This window comes from Arvicanthis niloticus, chromosome 6 (assembly GCF_011762505.2).
Source record: "Arvicanthis niloticus isolate mArvNil1 chromosome 6, mArvNil1.pat.X, whole genome shotgun sequence".
NCBI lineage: Eukaryota > Metazoa > Chordata > Mammalia > Rodentia > Muridae > Arvicanthis > Arvicanthis niloticus.
The window spans coordinates 104874293-104880292 of record NC_047663.1 but is presented as its reverse complement, the minus strand read 5'-3'; positions in this window follow the sequence as shown (position 1 = coordinate 104880292).

Genomic DNA, 6000 nt, shown 5'->3' with positions numbered 1-6000 from the left:
TTAGTGCTAAGACTGATAGCCTTAGACCACCCCAATCTCTGCATATCTCTCTCTGCCCCCTACAAAGGAGCCCCATCACTTGTTAGCATTCTCAGTTAGAGTAACAAATACCCAAGGCAATCACATTCTAAAGAGAACAAGATTTTGGTTCACACTCTTGGACAATTAACCTTAATGCTTTAGGGCCTGTGGTAGTCTACTACAGTGGAAGCACATGGGGGTAAGGGGGTGTTTAGACTGCTCACTTAATGTCTAGGAGGCAAAAGAGGAAGACTGAGATGAGGTCCCACAATTCCCTTTGAGGGCGTACTGGCCAACAACTAAGCCTCGGTTTTTAATATTTCCATCACCTCCCAATAGTTCTTAGGTGAGGACAAAAGCTTTGACGTACAGGCCTTTGGGGAACATTTCTAGATACAACTGACGTAGCTACTAATGAATTCCCTTTTGTATTTCAAAAAGAAAATTAAAGGACTGAGTTCATTGAGCTGTGAGAATCTCCTGCCCTTCACCTTCCTGAAGGAAAAGGTTGGCTCCTACTTCACACTGGAATCAGCTGCTAATCTCGGGTACTTTGTCTGCACCTGCAGTGTACCCAGGCAACCTGTTGGAGTGACAAAGGAGTTGGGGAAACAGAAAAATACTCATTTTGAATTTGTAAATGCAAATGTGGATCTCAGTGAGGTGGAAGACTGAAACACAACAGGACAGTGGCCAGACCAGCTGTAACAGCAATTTCTGGTTTCAGCCTGGCGCCAATCAAAAAAAAAAAAAAAATAAAAAATAAAAAAAAAAAAAAAAGGGGGGGGGATATATTCTCTTTATAAATGTTACCTGCAGTCAGCAAGCTTGAGGAATTGTGTGTGTGTGTGTGTGTGTGTGTGATTAATTTCTTTAAAGTGTGCATAGTTAATTTTAAATTTCTAGGCTGAAATAACTTTCTGAAGAAAAACAATCTCAATGTCTAGGCATTTCTGTTTTCTAAAACATATCTGACCTTCTGGATGATTCTATATATCCCATAATGTAGGCAGCCTGTTGGTGAGTTATTTTTTTCCAGAAGGTAACTTGACTAATGCTAGGCTCTCAGTCAGTCATGCAGCATGTGGAGGTTAGGTGGATTGTAGGGAAACTCACCAAGCTTCTGGCACAAACACAAGAGTTTCACTGGGCCCTGGGCCTTCTGGACCATGGAAAAGCACTTTTGATTTGAGTCTTCTGAGGGGAGAGCTGGGTCATCAAGAAAAAACACACGAGAAGAGGAATCAGAAAAGGGTTCTGGGGCAGGTAGTAGGCAGAGACAGCTCCTGAGAGACCTGAAGGCAGATAGCAGGGCCCTTGTCATTCAGTAGAACATTTTGGTCAGAAGAGATTGAGACCTGGATCCTAAGCAGGATCAGATTCAGGGAAGACAATTAGATTAGGAACTTAGAGCACAGGCACAAAGTTGGAGAGAAGGATTGTGTGCATTGGGTTGCATGCAACATATTTAATGCATTGATATAGAAGATCCCTGTCTATTCAAAAACTGTCATCTGCAACTAGGAAAACCCAGAGAAGATAGTATGGCACTCTGTTATCTTGCTATTCTGTATCCATTGGAAAGATAGGCCATATGTGTGTTACCTTTAGACAGAAAGCCAAACATTTCCCCAGTCTCCAGCTGTGCCTTCCCTTACCAACTAGTGAGCCATGACAATCACTATCTATCTGGAAACATTAATGTTTACATTAGCTTAGTTACTCTTTGACTCATCTCCTGGCTTAGAGTTTAAATATTTCTATGACTAATACGACAATTAAAACTAACCATACTTGAGGTGAAGATTTCAGTGAAAATATAAAATCAAACTGATTGTACCTCAGCAGTGTGTTTAAACATTCCATTTTATGTTGTTATAACTACTGTGTAAAATTTAAATGGCAAATCCCAGAAATTGATAGCTCATGAGTTTCTTGTACTGTGTATCATTCTGAATACAGTGGTAAAATCTCATAATCTTTTACCACATCCCGTAACTTAGAAATTACTCCTTCTCTAGTGTATGCACACTGTATATATTATTTGCCTGTTTACTGACTAGTTGTCTCAATGGTTGGCTTTATTCTTACAGTATCCCAATGTTTGTGTTAAATGATCACTTCATGTTGGCCTCATAGTCCTTGAGTTCTCAGTGATGCTGTCAATTTTTGGAATCAGATAACAACACCAAAGCAGAGCTGTAAATTGCTTCCTTTGAGTGAGATATTTTCAATGTAATCAGAAAGGAGGAAAAATTATATGTTGAAGTTGTTGAAACATATGACAAATTGTTCTGCGCGCCTCCCGAGTCCCCTTCGCCCGCCAAAAAGGACATGTGAGGCAGTGTTTGGGTAATACTACAGCGAGGCTTTACTCTTGTATAAGCAGAAGCGGAAAAGGAAAGACAGGAAGAGGCGCTGCTTAAATACACCCTAGAGTGACGTGTTCACTTCTGATTGGCTGTTCGCTCATTACCCATAATACGCCCCGGGATGGGCAGTGACTTTTGGCGCACTTTTTTCCTTTGCACCTGTGCAGTCAGTTGTTTATTAGTGGGGAGGACAGGATGCCCGTGCCATCTTGGAATGTCTCAGTTGCAGTGAAACAGCCAACAAGGCAAGAATTGCCTCTTTTCATCTACAGACAAATTACTGTCCAGAAAAGGACACACTTGCAGAATAGTTGACTGATTATATCTGCCAAGACAGAGTAATCAGCCCTTAATAATTCTGGATCACTGGATCTGTCAGATGATCCTGGGCCAGAAGGCTGAAGATCGGATGCTCCAATGTTTTGTAGTATAGGGACTGTCCAGGTGTTCAGTGGTCTCTATAAATTGGGTAAGTTTTAGAAGCTATGCTTTGTGCTTCCCATAATTTTAGTTAACTCAGTCATTCTGGATTTCTGATGGGGTTGAAGATTTAGAGTCTCATAGCCAATCCTGGCTATTTACTTTGAGAGAAAAGATTTGAGAGGATGATTTTCAGCTGACATTCATTCTAAAGCCAAGAAAAGAGCCAGGTTCAGAACTAAGTCTTTTATTTAGGAGAGATGACAGATGTTCTGGTTAGTCAACAAAATGATGGACTGGGTATTAGGCCTATCTTGTACCTTACTGACACAAACTGATATAGTTATGATCTAATTGTATTTTGAGAGAAAAGTTTTATGTGCCCTTCCCCCCAAGCCTTGAGCAGGCCTGAGAGACCTTGTTTAACACAACAGACCAAGTGATAGGATCTAGGTGGAGTTACCCACCTTTGCTGAACAGAACACAGAAGCAGAACTGCCCCTGGGCTTGCCTTGAGACATCTATGGATGACCTGGAATGGATTATGGATTATCCCACCCATCTCCCGGCTGAAACCAGGAGGGGTTGTGGGTTGGGCCTTCCCCTTTAAATTGAGAGCTGAACATTAAAGCTTTGAGCCTTGATCAGAGAACTTTGTCTTGGCCTCATCTCTTCTCGCCCTCTGCCCCCTTTCATTCCCAGCCCCCTTTCAGGTGAACCCAGTTGATTTGTGACCGTGGGTGGCTACAGTTTTATTTTAACAGGAAGGGTGATATGTGGGAGGAGCTAAGGTGGGAGTGTAGAGTGAAAAATTATAAAGGCCATTTTATGAAATATGTGTAGATTTTTCACCTTACAGAACGAGGAACTGAAAATAAGATTTCAGGCCTTCACATTCCAGGTGAAGGACACTTGCTGGATTACATTCCTAAAGCCTCGCCCAAGGCAGGAAGGCATTCCTGACTACAGATAAAGATGCTGCCACCTAGGTGGGGCTATAATCAGAAGATAGTTAATCTGAAATAGTTGGTAAATGGCAGGATAGGACACAACAACATGGTAAAAACCACATTTTTGAGAAGAATGAGTGTGCAGTGATTTTCACATGACTCTAGATCATTTGGGCTATATTCTCTGAAATGTTCCACTGTTCTTGGTTACCCCTCCCTTGGTATTCCCAGTGCTATGCTCAAAATTTGTAATGCAACCATTCATGGGTAAGCGCACGAAAATGCCTTCCTCCCCCCACCCCATGCTATAAAAGACCCTTTAACCCACCACTCGGGGCCAAAACCCTGCTCTTAGAGCTAAAGAGCTTGTCGTTTTGACCGCCGGCTCTTTCCCTAATAAACCTCTGCTGATTGCATCCAGGTATGGTTTCTTGTGATCTTTGGGTGGTCGCGATTTCTGGAGGCTTGAGGAAGGGTCTCCCGAGTATGGGGGTCTTCAGGAGGAGTAAGGAGAGGAAGAGGAGGAGGGAGGAGTAAGGAGAGGAGGAGGAGAAGGAAAGGAAGAGGAGAGGTGTTAGGAGATGAGAGAGAGAGAGAGAGAGAGAGAGAGAGAGAGAGAGAGAGGAACAACATGGAGGCAGATGTTTGTGTGTTTCTGCCAGTCAAAGATATTTGATATATCTAGTTGATATATTGGGTTACATTTCTGATTTTATGGGCATCTTGTTATTGAGTGTTACCAAACTTATAAAGCGCTTGATTAACATTAAAAAATTTGTATAAAAGCAAAAAGGAGGAGGGGGAATGGGATAGGGGTTTTCTAGGGAGGGGAAATGGGGAAAGGAGATGGCATCTGAAATGTAAATAAAATAGCCAATAAAAATAAATTAATTAAAAAAATAGCTTCAGGCATCCACCAAAGGCTTTACTTAGACCATGTTTCACATAGGAGAAGTTGTTCTGAGGCCTTGAACTTTGTCCTCACAGAGAAGTTGAGTTTAAATGTTTATGCTTTCCTCAGCTTTGGACATCCACCAAAGGCCTTAAACTTGCCCTCACAGAGCAGGAGTATTTAACTTCAGATACTATTCAGTATCCACAAATTCAGGCATCCATGATAGGCCTTATTTCATTATCATTTATTCACAGAGAAGGAGGGCTTAAATGTTCATACTATCCATTAATTCAGGCATCTGCCATAGGCCTTATTGTTAGTATTCTGTCTAAACTCCACCTCCCCAGTTACCTGGCAACAGCCAGGTATGCTCCTCCCCACAGTTACCTGGCAACCGCCAGGTAGGCCGATCCACTATTAATGGGGCTGCTTGCCCCCTCCTCTTCCTCTTATTCTCTTACTCTCTTACCCTCTCTTACCCTCTTGCCTCTCTGTCCCCTCCCCCACCTTCCTCTCTCTCCACATGGTCATGGCCGGCCTCTACTTCTCTTTTATCTCTTCCACCTTCCTCTCCCCACCTTTGCCTTATCCCCTGAATAAACCTCCTCCCCCTTGGAACCGCCTGGTCTGGAGTGGTCTGTTCTGAGCTGCAGTCGGACTTCTTAAAAGAACTAATACTTATACCATCTCCTCACAGGGATAGAGGGGTTCATTGTTGGTACTACCCACAGCTTCACTCATCCACACTAGGCCTTATATCATGTCCTCAGAGACGAAGAGATTTTACCTATTGGTGCTATCTGCAGCTTCAGTAATGCAACATAGACTTTGAAGGATGTCCTCAAAGTGAAGGAGAGATTAACTTTGATATTATCCAGAGATTATTCAAGTATCCATCATAGACCTTAGACCTAGTACATCACAACTGTTGGTTAACTCTTAGTTTTATCCACAACTTCATGCCTTTACCCTAGAACTAGGACTATGTTCTCACAGAGAAAAAAGTGTAGCTGTTGATATTGTCCACAGCTTCAGGCATGCACTGTGGCTTTAGAATATGCTCTAACATATCATGAAACTTGTAGACAGATGCGTAGAACTAGAAAAAAAAATTATCCTGAGTGAGGTAACCTAGACCTAGAAATACAAGTGTGATATATACTTACTTATAAGTAGATATTAACTGTAAAGAACAATCATTCTACAATCCACAGACCCAGAGAGGCTAAGTAAGAAGGGATGCTCGAAGGGGGATGCATGTATCTCCCTGGGAAGGGGAAATTAAATAGATATTGTGGGTGGACTGGAGGCTAGCTGGGGATGGGAATAGGAGGGGTCAGTC